The sequence below is a fragment of the Capra hircus genome, chromosome 1 (genome assembly GCF_001704415.2).
Source record: "Capra hircus breed San Clemente chromosome 1, ASM170441v1, whole genome shotgun sequence".
Taxonomy (NCBI): Eukaryota; Metazoa; Chordata; class Mammalia; order Artiodactyla; family Bovidae; genus Capra; species Capra hircus.
Genome location: NC_030808.1, coordinates 105,893,733 through 105,917,768, shown reverse-complemented (window position 1 = coordinate 105,917,768; position 24,036 = coordinate 105,893,733). Strand labels below are relative to the sequence as shown.

The following is a 24,036-nucleotide window of genomic DNA, read 5'->3' as shown; positions in this document are numbered from 1 at the left end:
CCACTTATATCCTATGACCTTATTGGCAAAGAATGTTTTTGACAAGCGTCAAAATAGTTGCTTAAAACTCAACATGAAAAAAAACTAAGATCGTGGCAACTGGTCCCATCACTTCACAGTAAATAGAAGGGGAAAAAGCAGAAGCAGTGACAGATTTTATTTTCTTGGGGTCCAAAATCACTGTGGATGGTGACTGAAGCCATGAAATCAAAAAACGCTTGCTCCTTGGAGGGAAAACTATAACAAACCTAGACACCATATTAAAAAGTAGAGACACTACTTTGCCAACAAAGGTCTGTATAGTCAAAGCTATGGTTTTTCCAGCAGTCATGTACAGATATAAGATTTGGCCCATAAAAAAACCTGAGTGCTGAAGAATTGATGCTTTCAAATTATGGGGGCTGGAGAAGACTCTTCAGAGTTCCCTGGACTGCAAGGAGATCAGGCCAATCAATCTCAAAGGAAATCAAACCTGAATATTCATTGGAAGGACTGATGCTGAAGCTGAAGCTCCAATACTTGGGCCACCTGATGTGAAGAGCTGACTCACTGGAAAAGACCCTGATGCTGAGAAAATTTGAAGGCAAAGGAAAGAGGGCGGCAGAGGATGAGATGGTTAGATAGCATCACAGACTCAATGGACATGAATTTGAGCAAAGTCTGGAAGATAATGAAGGAAGAGAAAGGAGCCTGGTGTGCTACAGTCCATATGAGCAAAGAATCAGATATGACTTAACTACTGAACAACAACAAAGTACAAGACAGAGACAGACCTATAGTAGAAGTGCAATGAACAATGACTTGTTTGATATGACATTTCTGTTTAAAGCTCAACATTCAGAAAACGAAGATCATGGCATCCGGTCCCATCACTTCATGGGAAATAGATGGGGAAACAGTGGAAACAGTGGCAGACTTTATTTTTTGGGGCTCCAAAATCACTGCAGATGCTGACTGCAGCAATGAAATTAAAAGATGCTTACTCCTTGGAAGAAAAGTTATGACCAACCTAGATAGCATATTCAAAAGCAGAGACATTACTTTGCCGACTAAGGTCTGTCTAATCAAGGCTATGGTTTTTCCTGTGGTCATGTATGGATGTGAGAGTTGGACTGTGAAGAAGGCTGAGCACCGAAGAATTGATGCTTTTGAACTGTGGTGTTGAAGAAGACTCTTGAGAGTCCCTTGGACTTCAAGGAGATCCAACCAATCCATTCTGAAGGAGATCAGCCCTGGGATTTCTTTGGAAGGAATGATGCTAAAGCTGAAACTCCAATACTTTGGCCACCTCATGCGAAGAGTTGACTCACTGGAAAAGACTCTGATGCTGGGAGGGATTGGGGGCAGGAGGAGAAGGGGACGATAGAGGATGAGATGGCTGGATGGCATCACTGACTCGACAGATGTGAGTCTGAGTGAACTGCAAGAGTTGGTGATGGACAGGAGGCCTGGCGTGCTGAGATTCATGGGGTCGCAGAGTCATACACGACTGAGTGACTGAACTGAACTGAAGGATAAAATATAGGTCTGCCCATCCCACCCCCATCCTTCCTTCTCCCCATTAATAGCCTTACCCAGCCAGTTCCCAGAGAAACCTGAAACAGAACAGACCGTGAATGAGAATTATGGAAGAAATTAATATCTTCTTGCTCTTTTCCCTCACCTGCCCACTAGACACAGCATAACCCTAGGGGGCGAGCACCATCTAATCTCAGCCACTGATGCCTGTACATTAATCACAACAGTTATCAAATGGCAATTTTACATCTCATTCTAATGAATCAACACATTATAACAAATTACAGACAAATAGAAGGATCCTGAGTAATGCACACACAGTAATGGAGGCCCAGATACTCTTCAATAATGGGAAAAATTCAAAACAGCAAATATTATTATAAAAGTTATCCTATATGCCTTCTACAAGCCATAGTTCACAAATGTGAAATTGTGTCTGTGTTATTACATCTATTCCTTATGGGCCTATGAACAAAATAGCAGAAAAAAGAAAAGGAATGGTCTAATCCAAGAGTGGGGGGAAGGTCTTTCAGGACTGGCTGGAACAGACTGTAGGTTACCCACAACACAGGTGGCTCCAAAGGTGAAGACTAGAGTCCAAACCCAGCTCTATTCTTTACCAACCAGGGCAAGCTTGGGACATGTTATTTCTCTCTAGAAGCCCCAGTTTCTTCATCTCTGCACTGAAGATGTCAATACGGTGTGAATTAGTGACAGTGTGTGCAAAGCATCTGGCCAGTGTCAGGTACACAACAAACAGAGGCTGTCATCATGAGCCATATTCCACCCTTGGCATCTGTTTCTTCCTGTTTATGTTCATTAAATTGATTTTTATTGTTGAAAGGGATTGTTCTAAAGAAATTATCTTGATGAATTCTTCTTAACGTGAAGAAATGTATGTTTCAAAGCCATAAACAGATTTCTATTTCTTACCTTCTTTCTTGATTTTTCTCTTGAGTGAAAAACCTTCAATTTCAATAACTGAGCATTTGATAGCAAGTAGCAGTCAAAATAATGCTTGGAATTTCTGAAAGATATACAAGAAGCGTAACAAGCATTTACTTATGGGTCAGGGGATCAGAGGTCAGAGAGGGAAAGGGAACCCCCTTCCCTATTCTAATTTCTTTCTAAAGTGAAACATATGCTGAAAAAGTAGTTAAAGAAAACCCTACCAGTTCACAGAATTCAGAAAGTTCATGGATTCATCATGAAGGCCACTTAGTACTCAAGACGCAAAGCCTCTAAGTCCTCACGTCAGCTGGTGTCTCATGTCATCCTACCCCAGTTCCACTTGCCCTGATAAAGAACTCAGGGTCGCTAAAAGCAGTGAAACTGCTAACAGACACTAAACTTCTAAAAGACACTTTGCTTGTATCCTCTCTTTAATCCCTTTTCACACACGTACATATAAGGTAACCCAGACATGAGACTGTCAACTTCTTCCCAATCCACTCTTTCCCCCTTTGAACCTCCGATTCTGCTCACAAATACCCAAGACACATTAGTAAACTGAAAACTATGCACCACATCTCACTTCCTGCCACAATTCAGGATGCTCAATGTACCTTGATTTTCCTCAGTCAAGTTTAAAACGCAGAACAGAATGTGAAAAACAGGAAGGTACTGATATATATATATATATCTCCTTATACCAAAACCGCTCCAAATGAGTTAAAGATTCTAAATGGGAGAGAAATAAACTGGTAAGAGCGTTAAAACAAAATATGAGTGAACATTCTAATACTTTTGAAGTGGGTAAGAACTTTCAGTTATCCCACGTAAGGAAACAACCCAGAACTCATAAAGGAAATTTTGATCAAATAAAAATGTCAAAAAATTCTTGAACAAGGTTGAAAACCAAACAAAAAAAAAACCAAAAAACAGTAACATAATAAAAAGCACAAAGTTGAAAGATTAAAAAAAAAAACAAACAGGGTATTTATAATAAATAATTTATAAGCCAAATAAGAAAAAGGTCCACATAGTTTAATAAGCAATGGATAAATGCAAAAAGATAATAAATGGCCAAAAGGAAAATTTTCAAAATAATTACAAAAGATCAATAAAACAAGAAAAGATACACAAACTCACTCAGTAAGATACTCAAAAGATAATAAGCAGAGCTATTGATAAAAACCTCAAACTGGAAACATAAAGGGAAAAAATGACAATACTCAGTTTTTGTGAGGAAAAGAGGCATTCTTGGACACTTTCTGGAGAGAAAAATTAAATATGTATAAAAAACGTGAATGTGCACGCTCTTTGACTAATACCACTGCAAGCAATTTATCTTAAAGACATTTTCAGGCAACTGTGCGTACTTTATAAAATAAAAATAATTTTAAAGCCTCACAATACGGAATTGATTAAATAAAATTATGACACATCCATACAATAGTATGTGCATGCTATGTTGCTTCAGTTGTGTCCAACTCTTTGCGACCCTATGGACTGTAGCCTGCCAGGCTCCTCTGTCCATGAGATTCTCCAGGTAAGAATACTGGCATGGGTTACCATGCCCTCTTCCAAATCCTCTCGACCCTATTATACAATGATGTTCATTTATACTCCCTTGATAATCACTAAGTGAGAAATGCAGTAGCAAAACTGCAAATATAGTATGATTCCTTTTGAAAGATGAAAAGGCAAGTCTCTATAAATCCATATAGCTACACATGCAGAGGAAGATGTGTTCTAGAAGGATGTGTTTCAATATGTCAACAGTTTTAATTATGTGGGATTTCTGGAAAGATTTCTTTCTTTCCTCTTCTTTTCTTATCATTTGAATTTTACACTATTTGTGCATTGTCTTTGTAAATAGATAAAAACAAAGTAAAAAAACTGCACTTCACGCTTGCATGTCTCAAAGTTTTACTGAATGATAGTAACACTAAGTTGGCAGTTCAGTTCAGTCTCTCAGTCGTGTCTGACTCTTTGCAATCCCATGAATCGCAGCACGCCAGGCCTCCCTGTCCATCACCAACTCCCGGAGTTCACTCAGACTCACATCCGTCGAGTCAATGATGCCATCCAGGCATCTCATCCTCTGTCGTCCCCTTCTCCTCCTGCCCCCAATCCCTCCCAGCATCAGAGTCTTTCCCAGTGAGTCAACTCTTCGCATGAGGTGGCCAAAGTACTGGAGTTTCAGCTTCAGCATCATTCCCTCCAAAGAAATCCCAGGGCTGATCTCCTTCAGAATGGACTGGTTGGATCTCCTTGAAGTCCAAGGGACTCTCAAGAGTCTTCTCCAACACCACACTTCAAAAGCATCAATTCTTCAGCGCTCAGCTTTCTTCACAGTCCAACTCTCACATCCACACATGACCACTGGAAAAACCATAGCCTTGACTAGACGGACCTTTGTTGGCAAAGTAATGTCTCTGCTTTTCAATATGCTGTCTGGGTTGGTCATAACTTTTCTTTCAAGGAGTAAGTGTCTTTTAATTTCATGGCTGCAGTCAGCATCTGCAGTGATTTTGGAGCCCCCCAAAATGAAGTCTGACACTGTTTCCACTGTTTCCCCATCTATTTCCCATGAAGGGATGGGACCGGATGCCATGATCTTCGTTTTCTGAATGTTGAGCTTTAAGCCAACTTTTTCACTCTCCACTTTTACTTTCATCAAGAGGCTTCTTAGTTCCTCTTCACCTTCTGTCATAAGGGTGGTGTCATCTGCATATCTGAGGTTATTGATATTTCTCCCGGCATTCCTGATTCCAGCTTGTGCTTCCTCCAGCCCAGCGTTTCTCATGCTGTACTCTGCATAGAAGTTAAATAAGCAGGGTGACAATATACAGCCTTGACGTACTCCTTTTCCTATTTGGAATCAGTCTGTTGTTCCATGTCCAGTTCTAACTGTTGCTTCCTGAGCTGCATATAGGTTTCTCAAGAGGCAGGTCAGGTGGTCTGGTATTCCCATCTCTTTCAGAATTTTCTACAGTTTGTTGTGATCCACACAGTCAAAGGCTTTGGCATAGTCAATTAAGCAGAAATAGATGTTTTTCTGGAATTCTCTTGCTTTTTCGATGATCCAGTGGATGTTGGCAATTTGATCTCTGGTTCCTCTGCCTTTTCTAAAACCAGCTTGAACATTAGGAAGTTCACGGTTCACGTATTGCTGAAGCCTGGCTTGGAGAATTTTGAGCATTACTTTACCAGTGCGTGAGATGAGTGCAATTGTGCAGTAGCTTGAGCATTCTTTTGCATTGCCTTTCTTTGGGATTGGAATGAAAACTGACCTTTTCCAGTCCTATGGCCACTGCTGAATTTTCCAAATATGCTGGCATATTGAGTGCAGCACTTTCACAGCATCATCTTTCAGGATTTGAAAGAGCTCCACTGGAATTCCATCCCCTCCACTAGCTTTGTTCGTAGTGATGCTTTCTAAGGCCCACTTGACTTCACATTCCAGGATGTCTGGCTCTAGTTAGGACCCCTAATTTCATCTTATCCCAGCTGCTCTTCTCCCAAGGTGTGAGCAAGTACATTTCATGGTATTTCTAGTAGGTATTATTCTCTTTTATCTTAGTAAATATGATCTCAATACAGTAAGTGGTGCTTTTTAAAATCTATTCAAAACACAGTAATTCTAATATAACTCTAATAGGATATAATATATATATATTATAATATATAATAGGATATATTGGGCTTCCCTGGTAACTCAGATGGTAAAGAATTCACCTGCAATGCCAGAGACTTGGGTTCGATCCCTGAGTTGGGAAGATCCCCTGGAGAGGAGAATGGCAACCACTCCAGTACTTTGCCTGGAGAATTCCATGGACAGAGGAACCTGGTGGGCTACAGTCCATAAAGTCTCAAAAAATTGGACACAACCGAGCGACTAACACTTTCACTTTCAGGAGGTATATTATCTAATAATAATAGCATTATATATACATACAAAACAGTGTATAAAGTGTTTCAACAAATATTATTAGTTACCCGCAATAACCCTATACTGTGGGCCAACTGGCTTTATTGTACATAATTTACAGGTGAATGTTAGAGAGTTCAGGTGAAATGAAGATGAAATAACAACATTCTGAAACAGATCAGGACTTATAAAGTACACAAACTCTAACTAAAAGAAGTATCAAGGGAATGTATTTTAGTATGAAGAAAAATGAACTCAGGAGGAAGGAAAGGAATGCAAGAAACAAAAGTAAATAAGGAGATTATTGAAAGATAATGAAAACTAACAAATATACAGAGTAAAAGAGAGAGCACAAAAAGTACTTTTAGGTGTGATTAACAAGTGAATCCAAAATACTATATAAAAATGACATGATTGCTGTAAAGAAAGTTTCACTTAATGCATATTAACCTTCAGAGTGACCACTGAAAGAACAGATATGGAACATATACATTTCCACACATATTAAGAAATAAAAGAAACAAAGCAAGCTAATAGTTCAACAGAGGACAGGAGAAGAGGGGGAAAAAAAAGCGGAGAAAATGCATGGCAAATAGAAAAGCATAAGAAAAAATAGCAAAACTAAATTCAAATGTATCATCAGAGTAAATATAAATGTAAACTCACTTACTGAAAAACAGAGACTCTCAGATTGGCTTAAAATTCTGCTGTATACTGCTTATAAGACACATGCCTAAAACAAAACAACACAAAAATTTAAAAATTAGGAAATTTTTTAAAAATCAGGAAAATGACCATCAGAAATCTGCTGTAGTTATTTACTAACATCATGTATTTTAAATGAGCAGCATTTAAAAGGGACAAGGCAGGCTTCCCTGGTGGCTCAGTGGTAAAGAATCTGCCTGCCAAGGCAGGGGACATGAGTTCCACCCCTGGTCCAGGAAGACCCCACAAGCCACAGAGTAACTGAACTTGTGAGCCACTGCTGAGTCTGTGCTCCCACAGCATGGGAGCCGCAACTACTGAGCCCATGTACTGCAACTACTGAAGCCCTCAAGCCTAGAGCCTGTGCTTTACAAGAGAAGCCCCCAAACTGAGAAGTCTGCACACTGCAACTGGAGCGTAGCCCACTCACCACAGCTACAGAAAACCCCACACAGCAACAAAGCACAGCCAAAACCAGATTTTAAAAATAAACAAATTAATTGAGAAAAGAGACAAGGAGATTTTGTTGCTAATAAAAGGAACCATCCAAAAAGATAATTTAACAATCATGAAGCTACATAAAGATAGAAGCATAGGCTCAAAATATATAAATAAATCCTGAAAAGTGTGAGTACAAATGGAAAAATCTATAATCCTAATAGATTTTTAACAAAAGTCTCTAAATGGCTAATAGATCAAGCAGACAAAAAATAGGGATATGAGTGTTTCAAATAACATTATTAATATTACTAATAGTCTTGATTTAGGACTTTTCATTCAATTAAAAAGAACAGGAATTTTCTTTTCAAGACCACATGAAAACATTAATTAAAAAACTGATCATACTAGGTTACATAAGCTGTCTCTAAAATTTGAAATTCAATTTAACACAGGCCCCAGTCTGAACAAAGTATTATTTTCATAAATATATAATATATATACAATATATAATACAATATATATGCAATATAATATATAATATATTTTTAATTACAAAAACATAATTTGAAAAACACAAACAAAGAAAGAAACCTGTCTGGAAGCTCAAAACTCTCACAAACCCAACTTTTGTTTAATCCATAAACTTAAACACAACACCATAGTGGTAATTACAAAATACCTGCAACTGAATGTCAGCGATTTCAATTTCAAGGAGGCAGCTATAACATCAACCCTTTCCTTAAAAACTATTGGGGGGAAGACAAGTAAATTTTGATTATTGTTGTTTTGCTTTCAAAGAGTGATCTATAGTTCAGGAGAGGCAGATAGCTTCAAGTAAAAAGGAAAAGCTCTTCTTTATAGAAAAATGACAATTATGAATGTAGGTAGAGTGACAGAATAAGAAAATTATTATGTTGCAATATTTCATGAAATTACTGATTAAGGCAATGATTATCAATCAGTGTTTTAATCATCAAACAAAAGATTGACAGAGAATTAGACATTATATGGTACCAAAGTAATACAACAAAGATTACTTCTTACTTGTAAGGACCGAAAAAAGATAAAATCCACAATGGAGGAATCAAACTCTCATTCAGTCATTAATCTCAGCATTATAAATAATGAAATACATATCGTATGTTTCCCAATGAGATACAATGAAGTGTACATCCTAGCCAAAATGTTCAACAGGAATCTAATCACATTTATATGAAATACAGAGGACAGGAGAAAAAGCTAAGAACTCCACAAGGAAACACTCAAACAAACCCAGGAGGTGGGGTATTCTGTGATAACTAGCATGGTGTCTGCAGCTAGTCAATCCCATAAAACAAGGAATGACTCTGCAGTAAAGAAGATTAAGGGAATGTACACAACTGCAATGTATGATCCCAGACTGGATCTTGGAGAAATTGAAGACAATCAAGATATTAGGTGATGCAAAAAGGATTAGTGATTTTGTTAGGTGTGATAATGTTAACTGAGAATCCATACAATGGAATACTATTCAGCTATAAAAAGAAAGTACTGACACAGGCTATACAACATTTTATTTAAGAATTCAGAACACGGAGGTGGCTTCACTGGGGAATTCTACCAAACATATAAAGAAGAACTTAAGTCATATCACCCTGATACCAAAACCAGATGATACCAAAAAAGAAAATTACAGGCTGATATCTTAGATAAATACAGAGGCAAAAATTCTCAACAAAAATTAGCAAATCAAATCCAAGAAAAAGATCAAACGATATAAACATATTGGATTTATCCCCAGGTCACAAGGATGGCTCAATGTACACAAATCAATCAATGTGATACACCACATCAACAAAAGAAAAGAGAAAACCACATAATCATTTCAACAGATGCAGAAAAAACATCTGATAAAATTTGACATCCATTCATGACAAAAACTCTTATCAAAGTGGGTGTTAAGGGAACACATCTCAATATAATAGAAACTGTTTATTACAAGCCCACATTCAACATAATACTCAACAGTGAAAAGCTAAAAGCCATCCCTCACTAACATCTGTAATAAGACAAGCATGCCCAGTCTCACCACTTCTGTTTAACATAGTATTGGAAGTGCTACCCACAGCAGTCAGACGAGAAAAGGATACAAAATGTACCCAGATTACAAAAGTGAAAGTGAAAGTGAAGTCGCTCAGTCATGTCCGACTCTTTACGATCCCATGGACAGTAACCTACCAGGCTCCGCAGTCCATGGGATTTACCAGGCAAGAATACTGGAGTGGGCTGCTATTTCCTTCTCCAGGGGATCTTCCCAACCCAGGGACTGAACCCAGATCTCCTGCATTGCAGACAGATGCTTTACCGTCTGAGCCACTAGGGAAGCCCCCAGATTAGAAGGGAAGAGGTAAAACTGCCATTATAGGCAGACGACATGATTCTCTATATAGAAAACCTTAAAGATTCCACACAAAAATTACTAGATAAACAAACTCAGCAAAGTAACAGGATACAAAATTACCATACAGAAATCTGCTGCACTTCTTTATACTGGGCTTCCCTGGTGGCTCAGCTGGTAAAGGATCTGCCTGCAATGTGGGAGACCTGTATTTCTTTACACTGACAGTGTAACTTTTAAAATCGCATCAAAAACAAACAAAAAAACTTTGACCAAGAAGGTTAAAGACTTACATGTGGAGAACTATAAGACATTGATAAAAGAAACTGAGGCTGATTCAAAGAAAGAAAAAGAAAGCCCATGCTTTTGGATGGGAAGAATTAATACTGTTAAAATGACCATACTTACCCAAAGCAATCTACAGAACTAATGTTATCTCTCTTAAATTACACATGACAGTTTTCACAGAACTAGAATAAATAATCCTAAAATTTATATGGACTCAGGGAAGACCGAGAATTACCAAAGTAATCCTGAGGAAGAAGATCAAAACTGGAGACTTAGCCCTCCCAGGCTTCAGGCAATATTACAAAGTGACAATAATCAAAACAACATGGTATTGGCACAAAAACATATATGAATCAATGGAACAGACTAGAGAGCCAGAAATAAACCTATACACCTATGGTCGTTGAATCTTTAACAAAGGAAGCAAGAATAAAATATATTATGGAGGAAAGACAATCTTTTCAGCAAATCGTGTTGAGATAGCTGGAAAGCTGCATGTAAACCAAAGAGATTAGAACACTCCCTCACATTATACACCAAAATAAAACTCAAAACGGCTTAAAGACTTAAATAAAAGTGAAGTGAAAGTTGCTTCAGTTCAGTTCAGTTCAGTCGCTCAGTCGTGTCTGACTCTTTGCGACCCCATGAATCGCAGCACGCCAGGCCTCCCTGTTCATCACCAACTCCCAGAGTTCACTCAGGCTCATGTCTATCGAGTCGGTGATGCCATCCAGCCATCTCATCCTTGGTCGTCCCCTTCTTCTCCTGCCCCCAATCCCTCCCAGCATCAGAGTCTTTCACAATGAGTCAACTCTTCTCATGGGGTGGCCAAAGTACTGGAGTTTCAGCTTCAGCATCATTCCCTCCAAAGAAATCCCAGGGCTGATCTCCTTCAGAATGGACTGGTTGGATCTCCTTGCAGTACAAAGGACTCTCAAGAGTCTTCTCCAACACCACAGTTCAAAAGCATCAATTCTTCGGTGCTCAGATTTCTTCACAGTCCAACTCTCACATCCATGCATGACTACTGGAAAAACCATAGCCTTGTCTAGACGGACCTTAGTCGGCAAAGTAATGTCTTGGCTTTTGAATGTGCTGTCTAGGTTGGTCATAACTTTTCTTCCAAGGAGTAAGCGTCTTTTAATTTCATGGCTGCAATCACCATCTGCAGTGATTTTGGAGCCCCCCAAAATAAAGTCTGACACTGTTTCCACTGTTTCCCCATCTATTTCCCATGGAGTGATGGGACCAGATGCCATGATCTTCGTTTTCTGAATGTTGAGCTTTAAGCCAACTTTTTCACTCTCCTCTTTTATTTTCATCAAGAGGCTTTTTAGTTCCTCTTCACTTTGTGCCATAAGGGTGGTGTCATCTGCCCTGAGGTTATTGATATTTCTCCTGGCAATCTTGATTCCAGGGTGTGCTTTATCCAGCCCGGCATTTCTCATGATGTACTCTGCATATAAGTTAAATAAGCAGGGTGACAATATACAGCCTTGAGGTGCTCCTTTTCCTATTTGGAACCAGTCTGTTGTTCCATGTCCTGGTCTAACTGTTGCTTCCTGGCCTGTATACAGATTTCTCAAGAGGCAGGTTAGGTTGCTTAGTCATGTCCAACTCTTTGCAACCCCATGGACTGTAATCTATGGAATTCTCCAGGCCAGAATACTGGAGTGGGTAGCCTTTCCCTTCTCCAGGGGATCTTCCCAACCCAGGGATTGAACCCAGGTCTCCCACATTGCAGATGGACTCTTTCCCAGCTGAGCCACAAGGGAAGCCCAAGACATGACACAATAAAGCTCCTAAAAAAGAACACTGGCAACACAGTCTCTAACATAAACCGATATTTTCTTAGGTCTATCTCCTAAGGCAAAAGAAATAAAAACAAAAATAAACGAATGGGATCTAACTAAACTTACAAGTTTTTGCAAAGAAAGGAAACTGTAAACAAAATGCAAAGACAAACCCAAGTCTGGGAAAGATATTTGCAAATGATGCAACTGACAAGGGCTTAATTTCCAAAATACACAAACTGCTCATACAACTCAATAACAAAAAAAGGAAACCCAATCCAAAAATGGGCAGACCTAAATAGACATTTGCTGGGAGAAATATCAATAACCTCAGATATGCAGATGACATCACCCTTATGACAGAAAGTGAAGAGGAACTAAAAAGCCTCTTGATGAAAGTGAAAGAGGAGAGTGAAAAAGTTGGCTTAAAGCTCAACATTCAGAAAACGAAGATCATGGCATCTGGTCCCATCACTCCATGGGAAATAGATGGGGAAACAGTGGAAACAGTGTCAGACTTTATTTTGGGGGGCTCCAAAATCACTGCAGATGGTGACTGCAGCCATGAAATTAAAAGACGCTTACTCCTTGGAAGAAAAGTTATGACCAACCTAGATAGTATATTCAAAAGCAGAGACATTACTTTGCCAACTAAGGTCCGTCTAGTCAAGGCTATGGTTTTACCTGTGGTCATGCATGGATGTGAGAGTTGGACTGTGAAGAAATCTGAGCACCGAAGAATTGATGCTTTTGAACTGTGGTGTTGGAGAAGACTCTTGAGAGTCCTTTGTACTGCAAGGAGATCCAACCAGTCCATTCTGAAGGAGATCAGCCCTGGGATTTCTTTGGAGGGAATGATGCTAAAGCTGAAACTCCAGTACTTTGGCCACCCCATGAGAAGAGTTGACTCATTGGAAAAGACTCTGATGCTGGGAGGGACTGAGGGCAGGAGGAGAAGGGGACGACCGAAGATAAGATGGCTGGATGGCATCACAGGCTCGATGGACGTGAGTCTGAGTGAACTTCGGGAGTTGGTGATGAACAGGGAGGCCTGGCGTGCTGTGATTCATGGGGTCGCAAGGAGTCAGACACGACTGAGGGACTGAACTGAACTGAACTGAAATCGACATTTCTCTAATGAAGACACACAGATGGCCAATAGGCACATGAAAAGATGTTCAATTTTGCTAATTATTAGAGAACTGCAAATCAACACTACAATTAGGTATCACTTCAACAGGTCATTAAAAAGTCTATACATAACAAATGCTGAAGAGGTGTAGAGAAAAGGGAATCAACACTGTTGGTGGGAATACAAATTGGTACAGCCACTATATAAAGCAGCATGGAGGTTCCTCACAAAACTAAAAATAGAGTTACACTATGATCCAGCAACTTTACTCCTTGGCATAGACCCAGAAAAAACTCTAATTTGAAAAGATGCCTGAAGCCCAGTGTTTATAACAGCACTTACAATAGCCAAGACATGGAAGCAAACCAAATGTCCACCAAAGGATGAATGAATAAAAAAACACGTGGAAAATTATCAGCCGCAAAAAAGAATAAAATAATGCTAACTACAGCAACCTGAATGGACCTAGAGATTATCACACTAAGTGAAGTCAGAGAAAGACAAATACCATATGGCATTATTTATATGTGGAATCTCAAAGAAGATACAAATTAACTTATTTACAAAACAGAAACAGACTCACAGACATAGAAAACAAACTTAGGGTTACCAAAGAGGAAGAGGGATATGAGATAAATGAGGAGTTTGGGATTGGCAGATACAAACAACTATATGTAAAGCAGATAAACAACAAGAGCTTACTACATAACAGAGAACTATATTCAATGTCCTGTCTGCGCATGCTTGTGCTCAGTTGTGTCTGACTCTGCGACTCTTTGGACTGTAACCCACCGGGCTCCTCTGTCGATGGGATTCTCCAGGCAAGAACACTGGAGTGGGCTGCCATTTCCTCCTTCAGGGCATCTTCCCAACCCAAGAATCGAACCTGTGTCTTCTGTGGCTCCTCCACTGGCAGGTGGATTCTTTACCACTGAACCACCTGGGAAGCCCATATTCTCTAAGTACTGACACGGAACATATATAAGTGAAGAAGTATAGAACAATGTTTATAATGTGTTAACTTTTGTGTTAGAAAGGAAGAAGAAAGAAAGCAAACATTTGTGTGTACATAAGAAAAACAAAGTCAAGACACAGAGAGGAGCAGGGTAGAGAACAGAGAGGAGCAGGGTAGAGAAGAAAGAAAGGTGAGTGCACTCCTTTTTGTATGACTTCGTTACACTACTTGCTATCACTTGGTTAGATTACTCAATCCAACTTTGTATTACTTTGTAATATTACTTTTACATTAACAATACAATATTACTAAGTAACAATGTAGTATTAGTAACAATTAATTACTAATATTATGGGGCTTCCCTTATAGCTCAGTTGGGAAAGAATCTGCCTGCAATGCAGGAGACGCGGATTCAGTTCCTAGGTCAGGAAGATCCCCTGGAGAAGGAACTGGCAACCCACTTCAGTATTCTTGCCTGGAGAATCTCATGGACAGAGGAGCTACACTCCATGGGGTTGCAAGAGTCAGACATGACTTAGCAACTAAACCACCACCACTAACATTATAATTAGTAATTGTAATATTATATTGTTAAATTACATCATTACTTATACATATTTAAAATATTATTTTGATTCTTAGGATACTTGAACAGAGAAGGCAATGGCACCCCACTCCAGTACTCTTGCCTGGAGGGTCCCATGGGCGGAGGAGCCTGGTAGGCTGCAGTCCATGGGGTCGCTAAGAGTCGGACACGACTGAGCGACTTCACTTTCACTTTTCACTTTCATGCATTGGAGAAGGAAATGGCAACCCACTCCAGTGTTCTTGCCTGGAGAATCCCAGGGACGGGGGAAACTGGTGGGCTGCTGTCTATGGGGTCGCGCAGAGTCGGACACAACTGAAGCGACTTAGTAGCAGCTGCAGCAGGATACCTGAATACATTACAATTCAAAACAAGGAAAATAAAATTTTTCCCTCCCCATTTAAAAAAGTGCTGCATATAAGAATGCACTGGGTATAACTAAAACAATCCTTACGGAAAATTAACTTAAAAATAATGTACTTTTTAAAAAAAAAGTAGTATTACTTTATATATTTTTTGTATCTATATGATATATTTTCACTGGCATATAGTTTACATAAAGTTCATCATTTTTATTGTACTATTCTGTAAGTTTTGATGCTCATGTAACCACCAACACAATCAAGATACCAAACAGTTCCAACACAACAATCTACTAGTGTTCCTTTGTAATCAATTCTTCCCCCAATCCCCAGGCAACAACTGATTTTTTCACCCCTATAGTTTTGTCTTTACCAGAAAGCACATAAATGAAATAATATGTTATGCAGACTTTTTTCAGTCTGTCTTCTTTCATCAGCATTAACAGATAACATAGTGGCTCAGATGGTAAAGAATCTGCCAGCAATGTGGGAGACCTAGGTTTGATCCCTGGTGAAGAGAATCTTCACTTCAACCCAGTCCAGAATTCTTGCCTGGGGCATTCCATGGATAGAGAAGCCTGGTGGGCTACAGTCCATGGGGTCACAAAGAGTCAGACACAACTGAGCAACTTTCACTTTCACTATGTTAAAAAACAGATTGAAAATAAATGATCTGAGTACAAGAAGTTCAAAAAATTCCAATGTTACTACTAAGAAAATAAAAGGAATAATAAGATAAAACAGAAAATAATGAAAAACAAAAAACCAATAAGGATGACTTAGCGACTAAACAATGAACAAAAGATAATAGATAAAACCTGTGTGTCTTTCAGTGGAATCCGACAAGACAGTTAAAAGAAATCAACTAGATTTGCACATAGTGGTATTCATGTGAACAGTTCTCAAAATTACAATGTTGAGTAAAAATACAAGTTGAATGATTACACCATTATATATATATACCATATATAATACCATTTAGATAAACAGTTGCAAACTGTACACAAGAAAGAGCGAGTTTTTAGAAGCAGCTATAAAATGTTTTTTAAAGGAACACCTTCCACACTAAGCAGTGTGGGTGTTACTATGAAAGAATGAAGGAGCCATGTGGGAAACATGGGAAAAAGCAGATCAGACACAAATACTATAAAGTATTAGCAGTTGTTAACCCAGGGTGATAGAAATGCAGGTTTACTCATATTCATAGTTTTCTTTGTATTTCAAGTTTATCAAAAAGGAAAAAAAAAACAACAAAAATGCAATTAGATGGCTCACTCTCCCATCTTGGTTGCAGCACTTAATGGCTGCGTGACCTTGGAGAAGTTAACTTCTCAAAAGCGTCTCTTCCAGATATAAAACAAGCATCGATACCAATTTGGTTATTATGAGGTTTACATGGGGAACATGAATTAACAGTTTCTGAAGGTAAATGACATCCAGCCATGCAGACAAAGGCCCATACTGTAATGCCGCAGAAATCCAGCTGGCCTCGCCTGAGCTCTGGAAGCAGCTCATACCGTGATAGCTGGGGCAACTTAGGAAGGCTGAGCAGGAGGCTTGATGAACACTGACACTGTTCTAAACCCCATGCCCAAGGGGAGGGACAGAAAGAAAAACCTAAAACATTAATACACAGAAAAACACAAAAGGGCCCAACATGGATACTATGATTTTATTACTGACTTCTTAAATAATAATACCACTTTTCACTGTCAAGAAATAAATTGTATTTATAATTTTAAAATATTTTCTCTTTTCTAAAAAATAAACTTGTGATTGTATTAACCGTACAGGCATTCACCAACTAGACTCTAAAAAATTTACACTAAGCAAACCATCTTCTCTGTCTCACAAGTCTAGCACAATGCTGGGTACACAGCAGGTTACCAGTAATTACTTGTTGATTTGGTGGTTGAGGTACGACAGCTTCCCAGGGGGTGCTAGTGGTAAAAAACCACCTGCCAAAGCGGGAGACATAAGAGATGCAGGTTCGATCCCTGTGTCAGGAAGATCCCTTGGAGAAGGAAACGGCAACCCACTCCAGTACTCATGCCTGGAGAAGCCCATGGACAGAGGAGCCTGAGCCTGGTGGGCTACAACCCATAGCTGAAGAAAAATCCCAAATAACAGAAAAGCCCAGAACACCTCCAGAGACAAAACAGTTGTCAGCTTCTAGATTATTAAGTATGCAAATGCTTTAAACATCCAATGAAACCACCATCCTCAGAGAAGGAACTGGCGTCTCAGTTATTAAGCATAGGACTTTATGGCAGCCAAAGAGGGCTGCATCTGTGTCTTATCTTCAGGTGTTACAGAACCTCAAAAGGGCTGTGACAAAAAGACTGGAAATCATTCAAATTATTTTTTTTATTCAAACTACTATTACTATTTTTTTATTGGGGTGTAGTCAATGGCACCCCACTCCAGTACTCTTGCCTGGAAAATCCCATGGACAGAGGAGCCTGGTAGGCTGCAGTCCATGGTGTCTCTGAGTGAGACACGACTGAGTGACTTCACTTTCACTTTCATGCATTGGAGAAGGAAACGGCAACCCCCTCCAGTGTTCTTGCCTGGAGAATCCCAGGGACAGGGGAGCCTGGTGGGCTGCAGTCCATGGTGTCGCTGAGTGAGACACGACTGAGTGACTTCACTTTCACTTTTCACTTTCATGCATTGGAGAAAGAAATGGCAACCCCCTCCAGTGTTCTTGCCTGGAGAGTCCCAGGGATGGGGGAGCCTGGTGGGCTGCCGTCTATGGGGTCGCACAGAGTCGGACACGACTGAAGTGACTTAGCAGCAGCAGCAGCAGTTGCTTTACAATTGTATTGGTTTCTGGTGTACAACAAAGTGTAACAGCTATAAGTATACACATATCTCCTATCTCCTCAACCTTAGCTCAGCTGGTAAACAATCCACCTGTAATGCAGGACACTCTGGTTCAATTCCTGGGTCAGGAAGATCCCTGGAGAAGGGATAGGCTACCCAATCCAGTATTCTGGCCTGGAGAATTCCATGGACCATATAGTCCATGGGGATGCAAAGAGTTGGACATGACTTAGAGACTGTCACTTCCTCAACCTCCCTCCCACCCCCTATCCCACTCTCATAGGTCACCACAGAGCACCGAGCTGAGCTCCCTGGGCTGCACAGAGCTTCCCACCAGCTATCAATTTTACACACAGAAGTGTACATATGCAGAGTTTTTCAGAGTTCTTAATATATTAATGTACATTTTCTGAGAAAAGGATATGTTGTGCAACGTTTCTCAAACTTATCTGAACAAAGAACCTATTTTAAATTTCACAGCCTCTGGCAAGACTAGAATTTTGCACTTCGGGAAATCCTGTCCTAGAACATCTTGTATTCTCTGAACTGTGAAACTAATTTTAATAATTTAACAAATAAATATTTAAATAGTTGAAATAAAAACAAAAAGCTGAACAAACTGGTTCAATTAATGGAAACTGAAAAATCTTCACTGAGATACAACTGAGTAGCCCAATGACATGGCTACTATACCTCAGGCAGAACAGGCAACACTGTGTATGTCTGTTTAAGGACACCCAAAGATGTTCATGAAAGTTCTTAATAGCACACTATTCATGACAGCCCCAACCTGGAAACAACCCATGATAGAAGAAAGAAAGAAATTTAGAGAATAGCACTTTATGCAAAATGAAGACAAACTACAACCTCCCATGACACCATGGTGAATCTCTCAACCATAATGTGAGCTAAAGAAGCCAGGTGCCTGAAGAAGAGACGTTATGATGCTGTTTACACAAAGCAGAAAAGCAGGCAGAAGTAATCTGCTGCTGCTGTTAAGTCCCTTCAGTCATGTCTGACTTTGTGTGACCCCATAGACGGCAGCCCACCAGACTCCCCCGTCTCTGGGATTCTCCAGGCAAGAACACTGGAGTGGGTTGCTGTTTCCTTCTCCAATGCATGAAAGTGAAAAGTGAAAGTGAAGTTGCTCAGTCGTGTCTGACCCTCGGCGACTCCATGGACTGCAGCCTTCCAGGCTCCTCCGTCCATGGGATTTTCCAGGCAAGAGTACTGGAGTAGGGTGCCATTGCCTTCTCTGAGAAGTAATCTATGGTGTTAGAATTCAGGACAGTGGCAACCCCTGGGGAGAGGGAGGAAATGCAATTGGGAGAGTCTGGAGAGGAACTTTAGCGGTGCTGGCCATGTGCTATTTCTGTATCTAGATGGTGGCTACAGGTGTGGTCACTCTAATAATTTATCTTCTAACTTGCACACTTTTCTTTTTGCACACCATACTCCAACAGGAACATAAAAAGAGCTTGGCAGTTCAATCCTTTATCTGCTTATTCAGACACTGTGTGCAATCCATGTAGGCAGGTGTCCACACGATATGCTGGCCCTGGGTGTCCCAACTATGGGAAGAGCACCAGGCACTAAGTCATGTCATCTTCAAGAGACTCCATGATTTAAGGAGCTTTTAGGACCTTTACTGTTCACATTTAACAGGTGAGTAAACTAAGGCTTAGGGAGAGTTGATATATTGCCCAAAGTCACAGGCTATAAACAAAGGTAAACACAGGTACAAACACAGGTAGAACCAAAATCAAACAGAACTCCAAACCTCACATTCCTGGCCACTGCCCTTCCTATCCTAGGGTGTCTGCTGCAACCCTCATGACCAGAGCTACCCTGAGCGGGGTGAAACTTCTTCTAACCACTGAACCTTGAGAGAAAGAGTAAAGTGGCATCACAGCCTTACCATCTTTATACAGTAAGACTCAAGATGCCCATTCTCCAAACCTGACATATGAGTTATTAATAACAGTCAAAAAGAATAACTAACAATTCATGCAGGTATGGACCTTTCATTTTGCATCAGAAACATGCTGGGTACAAGAAAATAAACTGGAGGCATGGGTGGAGGGATCAGGTCAAATACAAGGGTTCCAGGGAAATGGAAAAGAGCATTATGGCAATGGTATAATTATTTAAGCCAAAATAATCTGATATTCTTCCCTGGGGTGCAAAAATGTTGCCTATTTTCTGCAAAGTGAAAATTAATTATTTAAAAACATATAAAATGTTTCTAATTACAAATGTATGTTCCTCAGAGAACTATGAATGCAAAAACAAAGACAATAAAAGCTGAAAGATAATGTTCAATTTTGAAGACAGGAGAAAGCAGGGAAAAAATAGCATATTTATTAGAAGATATAATTACAATCTAAAAAACTTTCAACAGGTTAGAATAGAGCCAAAGCAAGATGAAATCTGGTGACAACAAATTTACTGTTCTGTGTCAGAGTTCAAAAAACCAACTGTACAAGAGAGGATGGGAGAGATTTTAACAGCAGTCAAAGTTAAGAAGACTTAAATGTTTTAGTTGAGTATGAACTCAATATGAAGAAAGGTGATGATGTAAAGGAGTAACTGGATAGAGAACACAAGGATTCTAGTTCCAAGGGCTGAAGAAGGGGACAAGCTACTGAATTATGGGCGTTGTTTGTCTCATTAGAATCTTTAAGAGAGTGGGCCAGATACCTTTCAGGCCCTGTCTAGTTCCAGTAGAACAGCAGAACAGAGACAATGTCCATTTTTATAGCTGCTGAGTCCCCAATCTCTAGGACAGAAAGCATTCCCCAAGTGCTTGTAAATGAATGACAATGCTTACAGAAATTCTACAAGTTAAAATACCATAATGTGTCCTGCCAAAACACACACAGATACTAAAACCCCTAATACACTCTTAGGTTCAAGAAACAGGGAAAAGTCTGGGCAAAAGGGATCATAATCCTATAGCCACATTTTAAAAGGAAAACTGACAAGTTAGATTTAGTGCAGAGGAAGGTTAAGGGTTTATCATCTCCTATAATAAGGACTGCATGAAGCAGTGGCTGAAGGAACTGGGGCATATTTTGTTCTGGGGAAAACAAAAGCTTAGAAGGACCATGATAGATGCTTTCAGATACTTTGAACAATACATCAGTGTAACTCTGGGAGGCAGATGGAAGCCCAGGGATAAAAATCAGTGGGAAGATTCAGTACAGATGACTGTACTAGAAGGGGCTGCTCCTCACCAACAGAAACCTTGAAGCAGTAGGCAGAAATTTTCAAAGATTAATTCCTTACCGAGTTTTAAGTTATTTTAGATAACTTCTAAGGTCCCTTCCAACTTCAAGATTCCATAATTTTGCTATTCATGTTTAAAATGTAGTATATAGAGGACTTCTCTGGTGGACCAGTGGCTAAGATTCCCCACTCCCAATGCAGGGGACCTAGGTTTGATCCCTGGTCAGGGAACTAGATCCCGCACGCCGTTAACTAAGACCAAGGACAGCCAAATAAATAAATAAATGTTAAAAATAAAATAAAATGTAGGATATAGAATAGGTTTCATTTTGCGTAACAGTTTAAAGTTGTTCCATTTTTAAGAATGGATTTGAAGTACAATGAGTTTAAGAAAACCATTCATATTAAACATAACTCTGTGGTTGTTATACAGTTTTAGGTAGACAGTGAGTATAAGTACCTAAAGCTTCGTTAACACTTCCCCATTCTGTCCTTGCACCCCCTGCTGGTGGCAGCAGTACCACCTTCAGATACTCAGATGTGTGGGAGGAATGCCCTTCATTACAGCCTCATTAGAGTAGAAGCCTCCAGTCTCCTGCCTATTGAGGTAAAAGACACCTGGGCTTTTAAAAACATATTTTAAAAAGGCATGTACTGTTTATAAACAAGGTATTTTAGTGTAGGAATAACAATAGAAGGGAATACAGAGCTCTACAACCATGGGCTCCACTAACTTTTGATCAAAAATGTTAAAAAAAAAAATTTCAAAAAGTTCCCAAAAGCAAAACTTGAATTTGCCATGTGCACTGGCAACTATTTACATATCATTTACCTTAAATTTACAAATAACATAACTAAATGTTATATTTTATATAACATTTATATTAGGTATTAGAAGTAACCTAGAGATGATTTGGAGAAGGCAATGGCATCCCACTCCAGTACTGTTGCCTGGAAAATCCCATGGATGGAAGAGCCTGATAGGCTGCAGTCCATGGGCTAAGAGTTGGACACGACTGAGTGACTTCACTTTCACTTTTCACTTTCATGCATTGGAGAAGGAAATGGCAACCCACTCCAGAGTTCTTGCCTGGAGAATCCCAGGGACGGGGGAGCCTGACGGGCTGCTGTCTATGGGGTCGCACAGAGTCGGACACGACTGAAGTGACTTAGCAGCAGAGATGATTTAAGTATATGGAGGATGTGCATGGATTATATGCAAATATTATGGCATTTTAAGGACTTGTGATGGATTTTGGTATCTGAGGGAGCCCTAGAACTGCAGATAGAGGACATCTGTATTTTACAGATTTCTGTGGTTGTGGAGTGTAGGATCTTTAGGCTGAGAAAGATGAAGAGCAGTCAAAAGCAGGACCTGCCAATAAGCAATTTTCTCTTTGCTTTTCATTTGCAATTTCTCTTTGCTTTTCATTGGCAATTTTCTCTTTGCTTCTGCCCTATATGCAACTGTATCCAACACACACACACACACAGGGTGTACTTTTTGTAATTTGCAATACATGTTAGAATTTTAAGCAGGGTTTAAAACATTTTTTAAATTATTTTTTTAACTGAAGTATAGTTGATTTACAATGTTGTCAGCAGGGTATGTTTGTTTTAAGGTTAAGCGGACTTTTGGGCTTAAGTATTTATCATGTCTACAGCAATTTACAAAGCACATTTCACAACATGGTAAAATGGGTGTCACCATGTCATTTTTTCAGAGACCAGTGCAGCCCAAGAACAGGTGGACCTGGAACCCAAGTTCAGGTTCAACTCTAAATGCTATGCTCCTTCTCTAGAGCACAGCGCCTGTAGAAGAGTCCAACCTCACAGCCTTTCTAGATTCTGGTGCAGGGAGCAAAGTGTACAAAAAAGTTGACACAACTCTGCCCTGAGTGGTGGGCAGTGTGAGGGAGTCACATGACAAAGTAGCCTGTGGGAAGAAGCAACAGGATAACCAGGTCCAGAAAAGCTAGGAAAACTGGAAGTGTAGCCAAGACTGAGTAGCAAGCCAGGCAGAGTAGCACCAAGGCTGACTTGACAGCTTGGCTGCCTGTCTCTGTTTTGTTAGAGCTTCACTCACTGGAGGAATAGACAGTGAAAGCTGCTCTAGTTAATACTTCTTCCCATAGTGGCCCTAGATGAGGAGCATTAACAGATCATTTGTCACTCTTGTCTGTCAAACCAAGTTACCGCTTCCCTTATCCTTAGCTATTTGAACGTATTTCATTCATTCATTCAATACGCTGGACCTATGATAGAGACTGGGCTGCCTGGCCCTCAAGTTTCAGACACAATGCAGAGTGTAGAGGAAGGTTCACAACTCCATGTTTCAGACTGAACATTATGAGCAAAGCCCACCTGGAGAAGATGGAGGAAGACCCCCTACAAGTCACTTCTAACTTTACCATGCCTTCCCTTCTTTTCTAATTCACAATGTATCAAAAGCTCTGGTTGCAAAAGCAAATCAACATTTATTATATGCAACATTTTACTAAAACAAAATCAATGCTCATAGTCTCAAAAAAGATATTTGCCAAAGAGCCTGCTATTAAACAGATTGCAACTCTTGAATCTGTTATGCCAGGCCATTTAAAAGCACCCTGTTTGACTCTCCCATTGTGAATCTCATTCATGAAGCTGTAGCGTGGGTACCTACTACACAGTGAGCAGGGATGAGCAATGATAGCTGTTAGAGATGCAACAGAAAAGTGTATTTGGCCTGGACATTATATGGTGGCAGAACGGATAAAGGCATTTCCTAAAACGGGGTTCTACCTGTATTATCCAATAGTGAACAGAACAGAGCTAGAGACTGGGCACAGAGACAAGGCAAATCATGTGAAAGGGAAGAAAAAGAGAGAAATAGTCATTGGAGTATTTTTTTAGGGATAAAGAGAGTTGAGTCCGATCTTGAGCTGAATACGACCACTAAATTTAGTATAT

The 24,036-nt window shown here is 39.8% G+C and overlaps 1 protein-coding gene across 6 annotated transcripts in view; it reads right to left on the bottom strand.

The window, feature by feature from the left end:
- The window catches only part of B3GALNT1 (beta-1,3-N-acetylgalactosaminyltransferase 1 (globoside blood group)), a 33,026-nt gene that overhangs the window by 4,468 nt on the left and 4,522 nt on the right, over positions 1 to 24,036 (bottom strand). For 4 of the 6 annotated variants that reach the window (XM_018048182.1, XM_018048210.1, XM_013964981.2 and 1 more), the window contains 3 exons: positions 7,065 to 7,127; positions 2,452 to 2,545; positions 1,575 to 1,595 (listed from right to left, as the gene is read on the bottom strand). The gene's annotated coding sequence lies outside the window, so the exon portion shown is untranslated. Of the gene's footprint in view, positions 1 to 1,574; positions 1,596 to 2,451; positions 2,546 to 3,083; positions 3,199 to 7,064; positions 7,128 to 24,036 lie in introns of all 6 variants that reach the window. The other 2 variants (XM_005675375.3, XM_018048202.1) reach the window with 2 other exon arrangements.